The following is a 15,669-nucleotide window of genomic DNA, read 5'->3' on the forward strand; positions in this document are numbered from 1 at the left end:
GGATGGGTGCTGAAACAGTGTGCAAGTCAGCTGACTGCAGTCTTCTCCAGCCTGTTTAACATCTCCCTGGAACAGGCCATGGTCCCCACCTGCCTCAAGTCCACCACTATTATCCCTGTCCCAAAACAGGCAGTGGTCAGGACCCTGAACAACTATTGCCCGGTGGCCCTGACCCCCATGATCATGAAGTGCTTTGAGTGGCTGGTCCAAGCACACATCAAAAACAACATTTCTCCCCCCCCCCCCCCCCCCCCCCTTGGACCAACACCAATTTGCCTACAGGGTAAACAGGTCAACAGAGGATACCATTTCACTGGCCCTTCACACTGCCCTGCAACACCTGGAGCGGTGGGACAGTTATGTGCGAATGCTGTTCATTGACTACATGCCTTTAACCCCCCCCCCCCATTAAATTGGCCATCAAAGTGAATAACCTTGGACTGAACACACACCTATGCAATTGGATTCTGGACTTTCTTACCAACAAACCACAGATCGTGCAGATGGGTAAACACACCTCCACCTCCATCACTCTGAACACTGAAGTACCACAGGGTTGTGTGCTCAGCCCCCTCCTCTACTCCCTCTTCACACATGACTGCAAACCTATACATGATTCCAACATCATTATCAAGTTTGCAGACAATACAACCGTGATAGGTCTGATCTCAGATAATATTGAGTCAGCCTACAGGAAAGAGGTTGAGAAACTGGAATACTGGAGTCGAGACAACAACCTCATCTTGAGCTCCAAAAAGACAAAAGAACTCATTGTGGACTTCAGGAGAGAGAAGTATGGAGGCCACCACTCCATCAGCATCAGTGGCGAGAGTGTGGAGGTAGTCCAGAATTTCTGGTTTCTTGGCATACACATCAGCCAGGACCTGTCATGGACTACAAACACTTCAGCACTGGCTAAAAAAGGTCTTCAGAGGCTCCATTTCCTGAGGACACTGAGGAAAGCACAACTGCCTCAATAGCTGCTGATGAACTTCTATAGGTGCACCATAGAGTCAGTGATCATGTACTGCATCACTGTGTGGTACTCAGGTTGCACCTTGGAGGATAAGAAGATCCTGCAGCACATCATAAAAACAGCTCAGCGGATCACAGGCACTCCACTTCCATCACTGGAAGAAATCCATCATACCCGGTGCACCCACAGAGCCAAAAACATTATCAAGGACCCAACCCATCCTGGACATGGATTCTTTACCCCTGTGCCATCTGGAAAGTGCTACAGAACTCTGTACACCCACACAACCTGGCTGAGGAATAGTTTTTACCCCATAGCTATCACACTACTGAACTCACAGCATGCACTCCCCCTCTCCCTGATCCACAAGTCTGAACAGCACACCTCCACTCATTCACTGCTGCTATACTACTGTGCAATACAGCCCATGGCATTTGACTGGTTCTGTAAATTCTGTGCTGTATATATCAACATTAGTGCAATAACATACTAGTATAATATTCCTCTATGTGCAATAATCATTGACTTTATTATATACGTAATCTTACTCCTTGATTTGTACATATTACCTTAATAATTCTGTTCTATCTCAATAACTCTGTTCTACCTTGTAGGTGCAATTGCATGCCTCACATGGGGCACCAAAATTGTGTGGGTGCAATTACATTATTAAATCAGTCTGATACAATCAGTATAATAAAATATCAGTTCATTAATTTTACTAATCAATATTTCTATTAATTATTAAATTAATTAATGAATTACTCTAGTGATACACTAGATCAGTGAAGGCATTGTGAATTCATTGATGGCAGAGGATGGCTTCAAGTAATACTGCAGCAAAACAGACAAGACAGTTTCTTGTAAATATCTAATTTATTAAAATGACAAAATCAAGTGAGGATAATACTGATCAGGTACATTCAATAATACTAGCAGCAGTTTAACAATCAAGGCACAAAGGGTGATATGAGGTAGTAATATTGTGTGTGTAAGTGTATGGAATCAATTTTGTGCCAAAATGTTCATACAATACTTTTGAAATATCAAACAAAAACGACAAATCAAAATACAAAAAAAGAAAAAAAAAGTCAATTTTTTTAGACTGGCAAACAAATTATTCGTGTAATCGTGCAAAATATCAGTCTATTACTCTTCAGAAAACTTTTATTTTTGTTCCGCATCTTTCTCAGTTTTGCTTGACGTAATTTATTTTGGTTGCGATTCCAGCTTTCTCGTTTGCGCTCCCTGACTTTTTACTTGCAGTTTTGGCACAAACTTCACGTGTGGGTGGGCTGTCCAGGAATGCATTCCCATTGGCTAACTTGTATTTGACTGACAGCTACGCTCAGCCATTCCCCGGAGGCTGTTGTGGCCATTTCCTACTCGGATTCTGGCGGACTGTTTGACGAGTGACTGATCCATTGACGGTAAACAAGGATCAAGTGGACTTCAGTGGTGACTATGATATTGAATTAATTCAACAAAGTGTAAATTCAATATCATAGTCGCCACTGAAGTCCACTCGATCCTTGTTTACCGTCAATGGATCGGTCACTCGTCAAACAGTCCGCCAGAATCCGAGTAGGGAATGGCTGAGCGGAGCTGTCAGTCAAACACAAGTTAGCCAATGGGAATGCATTCCTGGACAGCCCACCCACATGTGAAGTTTGTGCCAAAACTGCAAGCAAAAAGTCAGGGAGCGCAAACGAGAAAGCTGGAATCGCAACCAAAATAAATTATGTCAAGCAAAACTGAGAAAGATGCGGAACAAAAATAAAAGGTTTCTGAAGAGTAATAGACTGATATTTTGCACGATTACACGAATAATTTGTTTGCCAGTCAAAAAAAATTGACTTTTTTTTTCTTTTTTTGTATTTTCATTTTTATCGTTTTTGTTTGATATTTCAAAAGTATTGTATGAACATTTTGGCACAAAATTAATTCCATATAAGTGTGTGTGTGTGTGTGTGTGTGTGCGCGTGCGCAGGCTAATGTGTGTATTTGCAGGCTTAAAGGAACAGTCCACCGTATTTCCATAATGAAATATGCTCTTATCTGAATTGAGACGAGCTGCTCCGTACCTATCCGAGCTTTGCGCGACCTCCCAGTCAGTCAGACGCAGTCAGACGCGCTGTCACTCCTGTTAGCAATGTAGCTAGGCTCAGTATGGCCAACGGTATTTTTTGGGGCTGTAGTTAGATGCGACCAAACTCTTCCGCGTTTTTCCTGTTTACATAGGTTTATATGAGCAGTGATATGAAACAAGTTCAGTTACACAAATTGAAACGTAGCGATTTTCTATGCTATGGAAAGTCCGCACTATAATGACAGGCGTACTAACACCTTCTGCGCGCTTCGGCAGCGCATTGATATCTGAGCTCCGTATCAATGCGCTGCCGAAGCGCGCAGAAGGTGTTAGTACGCCTGTCATTATAGTGCGCACTTTCCATAGCATAGAAAATCGCCATGTTTCAATTTGTGTAACTGAACTTGTTTCATATCACTGCTCATATAAACCTATGTAAACAGGAAAAACGCGGAAGAGTTTGGTCACATCTAACTACAGCCCCAAAAAATACCGTTGGCCATACTGAGCCTAGCTACATTGCTAACAGGAGTGACAGCGCGTCTGACTGCGTCTGACTGACTGGGAGGTCGCGCAAAGCACGGATAGGTATGGAGCAGCTCGTCTCAATTCAGATAAGAGCCATTATGGAAATACGGTGGACTGTTCCTTTAAGAAAGGGTTGTTTGCATGCGAAAAAGGTGGGGGAGGGGCCATAGGCACTCTGAGTGACTGATTAGATAAAGAATTTTAACAAAAGTGCATAAATAATCACTGGCCAATGCAGGGATCAAACCCACAATTTTAGCATCATAAGCACTATGCTCTAACTGAGCTAACCAGTGCTTAGTTTTACTGAAGTTGGAATGTTGAGATGTGTATAACAGTGTGTGGTAAGAAAATGTTAGTGAGAAAAATAAAGAGAGATAAAGCATTCAAAATCTATCTACCAGAGTAAAACTGAGAAATACAACAACATATGATCAGACCAAAGCTATGTGATTATTGTGCACACACTTGAAACAACCTTAGGTTTAAATAGCACTTTTCACATAAACTAATCAAACGAAGACTAACATTGCCCAAATGCCAGCCTTACTTGGGACCACTCTCGCATGGCAGCATGAAGGAGTTTGTCAGTGATCCTCTGTTTCAGTGTACTTCTTCTGAAAAGAGCAGAGCACCGTAGCCAGTGATCCGTACAACAATGCTTGTTAGTTCCTTTATTTCTTCGCTTCTGCCTGCAGGCTGTAGTGTCTCTTTTTAATACCAATAGTGCATTGATCAGAGGGAGCGCACTGGTCAGAGAGAGAGCGAGGCGCTGATCCGATAGAGAGCGAGGCACCAGTCCGAGAGAGAGAGAGGCGCATCTGGATTTGGGAGGACAGAGTTGCCGGGCACTGGCAGCCGCACGCGTTCACAGCCTTGGTGAGGCATTCACACAGCAGGACACGGGAGACTCGTGTCAGAAGGTCGGGCAGAGACAGCCGGAGAGCACACTGGTCAGGGAGAGGGACGCTTCTCACCGTGACTGGTCCAAGAGGGAACGAAACACTTGCTCAGATTGTCCAATTTATGGGTAAGCTTGTGTCACTATCCACAGCACTACGCTACCCAATCGTGGCACAGTGAAAGAAGAGATGAAGCAGATATCGTTTGGGGCAGGAACTGAGGGAATTATGGGAAATGTAGTTGTGCTGCACCTACAACCTCAATCATTTTCATCTCATCTCATTATCTCTAGCCGCTTTATCCTGTTCTACAGGGTCGCAGGCGAGTTGGATCCTATCCCAGCTGACTATGGGCGAAAGGCAGGGTACACCCTGGACAAGTCGCCAGGTCATCACAGGGCTGACACATAGACACAGACAACCATTCACACTCACATTCACACCTACGGTCAATTTAGAGTCACCAGTTAACCTAACCTGCATGTCTTTGGACTGTGGGGGAAACCGGAGCACCCGGAGGAAACCCACGCGGACACGGGGAGAACATGCAAACTCCACACAGAAAGGCCCTCGCCGGCCCCGGGGCTCGAACCCAGGACCTTCTTGCTGTGAGGCAACAGCGCTAACCACTATACCACTGTGCCGCCCCCTCAATCATTTTACTGTGTATATTTGTGTTTGTATTACTTTTTATTGAAGTACTTTTATACTTTTTATAAATACTTTTATAATTCAGTAAATGTAACTGAGCATCTGCTGGCTTGTTCCAAATGACATCTCACTGTACTTGTACAGTGACAATAAAGGCATCTTGTAGTTAAAGCGTATTGGCGGTGTTTTTATACCCCCCCCCACCCCACGACATGACAAATTACATCATCGGTGATTTGCAACACATGAATGAACTGAATTTTAGAAAACATAGTGAGTCCCCAAGGAGGTCATTATAGTGGGGTTGCAGCATATATATTTTTGATCGAGACTACAATATACTTCTGTATGATACTCTATGAGCATCTGCTAAATGCTGTAAATGATGCAAATGCAGGATAGGAGGCATGATACAGGGCCTTGCACCAATTCCTTTGTGTATTATAGGGACTCATCACCAGCTACTGTAACTTTGACTGACTTGGTCCCTGTCCTTGCTAAAGGTGTCTTAATGTATTAAAGTGAAGACAAAGGACAAAATGTCTTCCTCACTAAGTGTGAAAGGTATATAGAGTTTTATTACCTATACCAACATTGACATGAGCTAAAGTAAAAAAAAAAACTCATGTACCTGATATTTCTTTTTACACATCATCTTTATGATGCATCATGCTATGCATGAAATTGAGCATCAATGAACAAAGTTATCAAACAAGTAAGCAGTATGCAACATAAGTTAATATGGAAAGACTTTCCTTTAGATTTTTCATGTAATTAAGTATTTAAAGGAGATATGCAGAACCATGACTTCACTTTTTGTTTATAAATGCCTTGAGACCTCAAGAATGGCATAGGAATAGTTTTAAGTGCTAACAATAAATCTAATATAGCAATTTTTATGATTAAAGTGATTAACATAGGTAGTGGTCTGAGTGAATGACCTTGACATCTGTGACATCACAGTGGGAAGGCTATCGGTCTCGTTGCCATTTCCGCTATACTGAAACACAGAGCAAACTGCAACTTGGATCCTCCATTTTCAGCTAATTTATCACCATGCCATGTAGATGTGTTGCTGGACGGTGCAGCAACATGACAGAAGGTGGATTTATGTTGCATTTATGGCCCAAGAATGTTCAAACTGCAAAGATTTGGACATGTTTTGCGAGAAATTCATGGATTGGGTGCCTATGAAGTGGTCTCTCCTCTACTCTGCACATTTTACTGAGGACTCGTACGACACCTCTGATCTGTTGAGGAGCGTTGGTTATAAGCCCGTATTGAAAGAGGGTGCAGTAGCAACAATTAAAGGAAAAGAAAACTACAAGAAAAAGGAAAGTAAGTTCAGTTGCACCAGTTCTCCCAGAATGTGAGCCGAGCAGTAATGGTGGAGTACCCGGTATGGAGAAAATGGAGAATGAGTGGACCAGTCATCAGGTTTCTCCACCGGATATGCTTTTTTCCCCCCTGGATATGCTTGTCTCAGCAACAATATCTTGCCCTTACGTGGAAGAAGTGAACAAACAAAGAACTGAAAGTCAGATTGTTTCAAAACAATCGGCCACAAGATCGGCCTTCAAGAAGTGAGAACACAGACTGGTAAGATGCAACTCTTATTTGGTTACATAAAAACAACAACACTCATTGTTTACCTGCATTTAGATTAATGCACGGGGTGGTACGGTGGTGTAGTGGTTAGTGCTGTCACCTCACAGCAAGAAGGTCCGAGTTTGAGCCCAGCGGCCGGTAAGGGACTTTCTGTGCGGAGTTTGCATGTTCTCCCCGTGTCCGCGTGGGTTTCCTCCGGGTGCTCCGGTTTCCCCCACAGTCCAAAGACATGCAGGTTAGGCTAACTGGTGACTCTAAATTGAGCGTAGGTGTGAATGTGACCGTAAATGGTTGTCTGTGTCTATGTGTCAGCCCTGCGATGACCTGGCGACTTGTCCAGGGTGTACCCCGCCTCTCGCCCGTAGTCAGCTGGGATAGGATCCAGCTTGTCTGCGACCCTGTAGGACAGGATAAGTGGCTACAGATAATGGATGGATGGATAGATTAATACATGTAAATTGTATTGTGTGTTTAAGTTACCGGTATAAGATTATTTAATTTGTTTCAGTTCATCTGATTATTTAATTAGCCTTTTACATTTTATCAGTGAAAATGCATGCATGTACATTGCGTAAGTTATAACGCCTATCCTGTTTTAATGAGAGTCACATGAGACTGTCAGTTTAATTCCATCCAATTCTCTAGACGGCTTTATTCTCTGGCTTTATTTCATAAGGTGGGGGGCCTCCGTGTTACTATCGGATTCACTTTCTGATGGTTCGAACTGATATGGTTCTACGTGTATAGCAGTAGCATGTACACACACACTCCAATTTCAGGACTATTACAGTCAGATGTACTACCATCTGAGGAAGCCAAAGAATCTCCAATAAATCCGAATGAAGAGGCCACTGCAACTGCTCTCGCCTGACGAGTCTGGCTTTGGTCTATAGCGCCGGTTACCGCTGTGATGTTACACACTCAGGGCTGGCTGGCTCAGTGGGGCAGCTCAAATACCAACTACAGTATGTGGTCGATTTTAACTCTCAAATATATATTTTTTTTATTCTCATTTATGCAGCATACAAGAATCAAGGATGGAGACACTATCCACTCAGAAATTTATTTAAAAATAAAGGTTCTGTGTATCTCCTTTAAGGTAAACCTACAGACAGTCTTTTACATACAAGACATGTTTCTGTTGTTCCATTCTGCTTTAACGGGCCTCCAACAGATGACAAACTGGCTGTCAGGAACCTATGTTAGGTGCAGTAACATGAAGTGGCACCAAAATTTGAATGATCAACACTTTAAGGCTTTTCTTTTAAATTTATTCCTGATTTTCTCCATAATTTGGTCTTGGTGAATTCCCACCCACCAGCCAGCTATCACACAGCAGCTATCAACTAAACAGGGTGAAAGCTACTGTGCTTCCTCAGTGGCATGTGAAGCCATCTGACTGCATGGTTTTAAACTGCTTCTCTTGTAACATGGGGGTTACACCCATGAAGGAAAGAGCTACCTGCCCTGTTTTGCATGCATGAGTTGACAGATTAGCTAGTGTTGTTGTGATTGAGTGTTTTATGTGAAAAAAACAAACAAACTGGGTTCCACTTAATTTAGATATTCTACAAACCATCTACAGACTTTCAGAATCCAGCCACTGGGGGTGCATAAGTGTACTCTTGGTGCCGGTCCCAAGCCCAGATAAATTGGAGAGGGTTGCATCAGGAAGGGCATCCGGCGTAAAACTGTGCCAAATCTAACATGCAGATTAAAAAGAATACCATACCAGATCGATTGGGGCCCGGGTTAACAACGGCTGCCTCCGGTACTGTTGGTCAATAGGGTGCCGGTGGAAAGTGTGCTACTGTTGCGCCAAAACGGAGAAGGAAAAAGAGAGGGGGGAGGCATGTTAGGAGAGAGCATGAAAGATGGAAGGGAAGGAGCTTAGAATTGAGGGTAGGAGCACTGAATGTGGGAACATTGACTGGCAGAGCGAGAGAGTTAGCAGGTATGATGGAAAGAAGGAAGTTGGACATTTTGTGTGTGCAGGAGACGAGGTGGAAGGGAAGCGAGGCCAAGAACATTGGAGGTGGATGCAAGTTGTTTTATTATGGAGTCGGTGGAAAGAGAAATGGTGTTGGTATTGTTTTGAGGGGAGAGTTGGTCAACAGTGTGATTGATGTGAAGAGGGTGTCAGAGTGATAGGCATGAAGTTGGAGATTCAAGGAGTGGTAATCAATGTTGTGTGTGCGTACACCCCACAGGTTGGATGTGAGAATGAAGAGAAAGCCTCTTTCTCTGAAAGATGGATGAAGTGGTAGAAAGTATACAGAGGGAGGAGCATGTGCTGATAGGAGCAGATTCCAACGGACATGTTGGCGAGGGAAACAGAGGAGATGAGGACGTGATGGGCAGATATGGTGTAAAAGAGAGAAATGTGGAAGGGCAAATGGTGGTTGATTTTTCAAAGAGGATGAATTTAGCAATAGTCAATACATACTTCGAGAAGAAAGAGCAGCACAGGGTGACGTTTAAGAGTGGAGGAAGATCTACACAGGTGGACTACATACTCTGCAGAAGGGGTAACCTGAAGGAGATTGGAGACTGTAAAGTGATGGCAGGGGAGAGTGTAACTAGACAACATCGAGTCGTCGTGTGCAGGATGAGCTTGAAAGTGAAAAAGAGGAAGTATGAAATAGTGGAGCTGAAGATTAAGTGGTGGAAACTAAAATAGGTTGAACATCAGAAGGAGTTTAGGGAAGAAATGAGATGAGCATTGAGTGGTCATGGAAGTCTGCCAGAAGATTGGGATACTATTGCTATACTAGTAAAAGAGGCAGCAAGGAAGGTGCGAGGGTGGTCATCGGGAAGGAGGAAGGAAGACAAGGAGACATGGTGGTGGAACAAAGAAGTGCAGGAAATTATAAAAGAGAAGAGGCTAGCAAAGGCGGCACGGTGGTGTAGTGGTTAGCGCTGTCGCCTCACAGCAAGAAGGTCCGGGTTCGAGCCCCGTGGCCGGCAAGGGCCTTTCTGTGTGGAGTTTGCATGTTCTCCCCGTGTCCACGTGGGTTTCCTCCGGGTGCTCCGGTTTCCCCCACAGTCCAAAGACATGCAGGTTAGGTTAACTGGTGACTCTAAATTGAGCGTAGGTGTGAATGTGAGTGTGAATGGTTGTCTGTGTCTATGTGTCAGCCCTGTGATGACCTGGCGACTTGTCCAGGGTGTACCCCGCCTTTCGCCCGTAGTCAGCTGGGATAGGCTCCAGCTTGCCTGCGACCCTGTAGAAGGATAAAGCGGCTAGAGATAATGAGATAATGAGAGGCTAGCAAAGAGGAATTGGGATGATCAGAGAGATGAGGAAAGCAGGCAGTTATACAGAGAGATGAGAAAGAAGGCAAAAAGAGTGGTAACGAAGGCGAAAGCAGATGCATACCAGGAGTTGTATGAAAGACTGGAGACCAAAGAAGGAGAGAAAGACCTGTACAGACTAGCTAGGCAGAGAAACAGAGAAGCGAGGGATGTACAGCAGGTAAGAGTGATGAAAGCTGTAAATGGAAATGTGCTGACAAACAAAGAGAGTGTATTAAGAAGGTGGAAAGAATACTTTGAGGATTTATTAAATGAGGAGAATCCAAGAGAGAAAAGGTCAGATTCACTGGAGACAGCAAATCAGGAAGCAGAGTTGGTTAGTAAGGATGAGGTGAAGGCAGCCATGAAAAGAATGAAGACTGGGAAAGCAGTCGGACCAGATGGTATCCCGATTGAGGCTTGGAGATGTTTGGGTGAGACGGCTGTGGAGTTCCTAACGAGATTGTTTAATAAGATCCTAGAGAATGAGAAAATGCCAAATGAATGGAGAGCTGCATTAATTACAGAGCTGCAGTAATTACAGAGGGATAAAATTGATGAGCCACACCATGAAGTTATGGGAAAGGGTATTGGAGGCGAGATTGAGAAGAGAGGTAGCAATCTGTGAACAGCAGTACGGGTTTATGCCAAGGAAGAGCACATCGGATGCAATTTTTGCTTTAAGAATGTTAATGGAGAAGTACAGAGAAGACCAGAGAAAGCTACATTGTGTGTTTGTAGACCTGGAGAAGGCATACGATAGAGTGCCGAGAGATGCGTTATGATATTGTATGAGAAAGAGTGGAGTGAATGAGAAGTATATTAGAGTGGTGCAAGACATGTATGACAGTTTAGTGTAGAGGTTTTTTTTTTCGTTTCCGGTTGAGAGTACGTCGTGCGCGTTCTGGCTGCCGCTTCTCACCAGAGCTTTTTTTTATTTTATTTTTATTTTCTTTCTTTTTCTATTTTCATTTATTTATTTATTTTTTCTGTGTGTTTGTGTAGTTTGATGTTTGTTTGAGTGTTTTGTCCGCCAGTTGTGGTGTAGCTCCAGACCCAGTTTTGGGTGTTGGGCATATTGTGATATGTGGTGAAAGTAGAAAGGAGGTTGAGTTGGGTTTGGAGAGATGGAGGGATGCATTGGAACAAAGAGGAATGAAGGTGAGCAGGAGCAAAACAGAATACATGTGCATCAGTGAGAATGGGGATGAGAGTGTAGTGAAGATGCAAGGAGCAGACATAAAGAAAGTTGGTCAATTCAAGTCCCTGGGGTCAACTGTGCAGGAAAATGGGGGCTGCGATAGTGAGGTGAGAAAGCGAGTGCAGGCAGGGTGGAGCAGTTGGAGAAGGATTTCGGAAGTCATTTGTGATCGGAAAGTCCCAGCAAAAGTGAAAGGTAAGATGTATAAGACAGTAGTGAGACCAGCTGTGATGTATGGATTGGAGACCGTACCCTTAACGAAGAGACAGGAGGCAAAGTTGGAGGTGGCGGAGTTGAGGATGTTAAGGTTTGCGATGGGAGGTTGGACAGGATAAGGAACGAGCACATCAGAGGGACAGCACATGTGGAGAGCTTGGGAATGAAGCTAAGAGAGATGAGACTGAGATGGTCTGGGCACATCCTGAGAAGAGATGCAGAGCATGTTGGAAGGAGAATGTTGAGGATGGAGCTGCCAGGCACACGAAAATGAAGAAGGCCAAAGAGGGGATACATGGATGTGGTGAGAGAGGACATGAAAGTGGCAGGTGTGGTAGAGAAGGATGCAGAAGACAGGGAGCAATGGAGACGAAAGCTCTGCTGTGGTGACCCCTAATCGGGAGCAGCCAAAAGAAGAAGATCTACAGACTGTCAGAAAACTGCATCTCAAGTTTTTTCAGTGTCACATGAACTGAATACAAGATTATCATAGGATCCAGGCCAAGTCTAGAAAGTGTATATCTATTAAACAATCATGAAATACTGACCTTGTTTAGAGTTTGTTTATAGGTTGGTTGATGATAGCTTGGTGACTCTTTGTAGACTGTCTACAGAGGTCTTTCAAAATAAAGCCCAGACAGTGACGGAAATATATGTGATATGTACTGTAATGTTGACGCCTTTCTGTTTCAGCCAGCATTAACTTTTTCAGCAGTTTGTGCTACAGTAGCTCTTCTGTGGGATTGGACCATATGAGCTAGCCTTTGTGCCCCATGCAAATCAATGAGCCTTCATCACCAGTTCACCAATTGTCCTTCCTTGGACTACTTTTGTTCGGTACTAACCACTGCATACCAAGAACACCCCACAAGATGGACCATTTTGGAGATGCTCAGACCCAGTCATCTCACCATCACAATTTGGCCCTTGTCAAAGTCTCTCAAATCCTTACACTCGCCCATTTTTCCTGCTTCCAACACATCAACTTCAGGAACTGACTGTTCTCTTGCTGCCTAATAAACCCCGCCCCTTGACAGGTGCTACTGTAATGAGATGATCAACGTTATTCACTTCACCTGTCAGTGGGTTTAATGTTATAGCTGGTCAGTGTAATGTACTGTATATGAAGAAATGTACTGGATATCTGAAAAAAATTCTAGATACAGTTTACAAAGTTACTGATGATTTATTTAAATATTTAAACACCTATTTCACATCAGCTTTGTGTTCCTGATGCTCCTGCCAAGTTTGCTTAAAATTTTCATCTCCATTTTTATGACCAATGTATGAAGGAGTTTAATAAGCATGATTTTAGCCCTGCCCCTTTCCACAATGCTTTGCTGTTGTAATTATGTGCAGCGTGAAACTGAATCTTCCAAATAAACCAAAAGTATTCATTTCACTCTGATACATCCTCAGCAAACTGATAGGTCAGAAAACACCTTCAAATCTGGTGATAGTGGTTCAGTAAAACATCTGTGTACAATATGTGGCTGTGATTATTGCTGCAGGAAAACTCCTCGGCTGTTTTTTTCTTTTCCTTTTCTTTTCTTTGTCATATTATAGTGTCTGGTTACTACACACAAGTTTCAACACCCTGAATCCAAACTGTTCTTTGAAACACAACAAAAGGTTACGCTGGCATTTTGATTGATTATATTTTAAAAAAAAAAGAGCAAAAAGAAACTTTCTACAGTATTTAGAAACACAGAACACATTGTTACTGTAAAACCATAAAAGGAGAAGTTTGAGCCACTGCAGTGGAATAGATGTTTACATTTTCTACATTCTGTGAATACATACTTTGGTGTTAATTGCTGGGTAAATTTTTATTTGAGAAGCTTCTAAAATAGAAACTGTAAAAAACAAGTCCTGGTTGACTGTAAAAGTTGTCGTTGTGAACACTTTTAAAACTTCAGAGGTAAAGGAGAGGAAACAGCTGCGCACCATGTTTTTTTTTGGTGCCTCGAGAGTAAGGTGATTTACTCCCCACCAGAATGCTTGTAACACATGCTGAGGGAGAGGAAAAATGAGAAAGGAGAGAGGCGGAGTGCACGGAGTGAACAAGGGAAGGAGGGGGGAGGGCGCACTGAATGGAAAGCCAGCTGTGCTCTTGCAAGCTCTGGCCATAAATGGTGTGGCCTATAGCCAGTCCAAGGCTCTCGACATCATGGTCTGCAAGGAACAGCCTTATTTTCTCTCCTTCAAGAGGAAGAGCAGAACTTAATAATGGTGCTGAACAGAACTGCCAGGCACTTGGTCATCAGAAAACATAGCCAGAGGGAAGGTAGAAAGCACAGAGACAGACATCAGAATGAATTATGAAATGTTCTTCTGTTCCACTACACTTTTGTTTTGGACTCCTCGAAACTGCTTTGTCCTTATCATCAGTCCAGGTTACTGCAGTGTACAATGTGCGAATAAATTAACCTTGGCAATTTTTTTTCTACCATTCTTAAACTTTGAAGCTGTCCTTTTGAACTTACACTGAGAAGTACAAGTGTGAACGCAAACAGATCATGTTTGACTTGATCTCATGTATAATGAAGCTCAGTGCTCTTTTATTATGTATTGCATTGACTGGGAGTATTACTGCAATGAAAACACTGATGAAAAGCAAAAGGAAAGCAAACCAAACATCCACAAGAGGAATTGGGACTCTTGACAACTCCTAAATACTGCATTGCACCATCCACTATAATACAATGACTGATTTATACACAGGAATGTCTTCTCTGGAGACGAGCCCAACTCACTCAAGTACTGACTAGTTTCATGAGTTTTCCACAGTAAACAGAGAGAGTATACGAACAGAAGCCCAGAAAGTGATATTGGGGTGATTATGATATTGTCAGCAAGTCAAGTCCAGGTCTCAGTTGGAGTGGGTCAAAATACACACTTAGAGCAAAACCAACAGCAAAAATAATCTCAGCGTTGATACTTTACACTTCAAGTTAAACGTCATGTTCCCACGAGATAGATTAAAAATTGAAGGAACATTTTAACTCAAAGTTTGCACAACTTGCTCCATCTTTCCAGGTTTAAGGAGCATTAATATATATATTTTTTAATTTCATTTCATTTTCAAGTTTCTCCTGGTGGGATATTTGATGCCAACAAAATGTGGCATCAGTCCAGATTCCTCCCAGGGATCCCGAGACATTCCCAAACCATCTATGAGATGCAATCCCAAGGTCTCCATTCTCTTGATTGCGAAGAGCAGTGGGTTTACTCTAAAGGTAATGATACACGGGGCAAATTCTTGGGCAAGGTTGCCGGCAACGGGCAACCAGGTGAGACACAGGGCAACAAATTAGGGCAACAGCCAATCAGATAAGAGCAAATCTACTGCCAGAGAAACAGACACCGCAAAGATGGACACTGAAACAGAGCTGTCACTTTTGTCTTGGGTTCAAGCCTTTACTTCACTCAAGTAAGTATCACTTCTGGAACAAAATTGAATAGATCCTCGGGTCAAAAGATAATTTACCATTATTTTAACATTTATAAGTCAAAATAACCACATTCTATTAATAATAAGCACTTTCTAAATCTCTTTAAAAAATGCTGCTAGCCTCAATCACATCTGCCATAACTAATAACTGACACATACATCACAAAAACATCATCGTTTAATTCTCATCTCAGCAAAAAAGACATCAGACTCTCAGACTCATTTATTGTCATTCAAACAATGTGACATAATAAGAATGAAACAGTTACCCAGGTCTTGGTGTGTGCAGCTTAAATAAGTACATTTATTAAAAATAAAAAAACAAAAAAACAGGAGATGCTGCTGAGGAGGAAAAGGGTGTGGCAGAGCTCCTGAAAGGCTTAATTTCTTTCTTTTTTAGATCCTGAAGTTTGTACTGTTTCACCCTTGGGTTCCACAAGTAGATGTGCTCTGTATGTGAATTAGATCAGACGATAAGTTACACAATCTCTATTACAACTCACAAAAAAAGTCAAGTCAAGTTTATTAGTATAGCACTTTTAACAATAGACATTGTCGCAAAGCAGCTTTACAGAATTTGAATGACTTAAGACATGAGCTTATTTTATCCCTAATCTATCCTCAATGATGAAGCCTGTGGCGACGGTGGCAAGGAAAAACTCCCTCAGACGACATGAGGAAGAAACCTCGAGAGGAACCAGACTCAAAAGGGAACCCATCCTCATTTGGGCAACAACAGACAACAACATT

Source organism: Neoarius graeffei, chromosome 9 (assembly GCF_027579695.1).
Source record: "Neoarius graeffei isolate fNeoGra1 chromosome 9, fNeoGra1.pri, whole genome shotgun sequence".
Taxonomy (NCBI): Eukaryota; Metazoa; Chordata; class Actinopteri; order Siluriformes; family Ariidae; genus Neoarius; species Neoarius graeffei.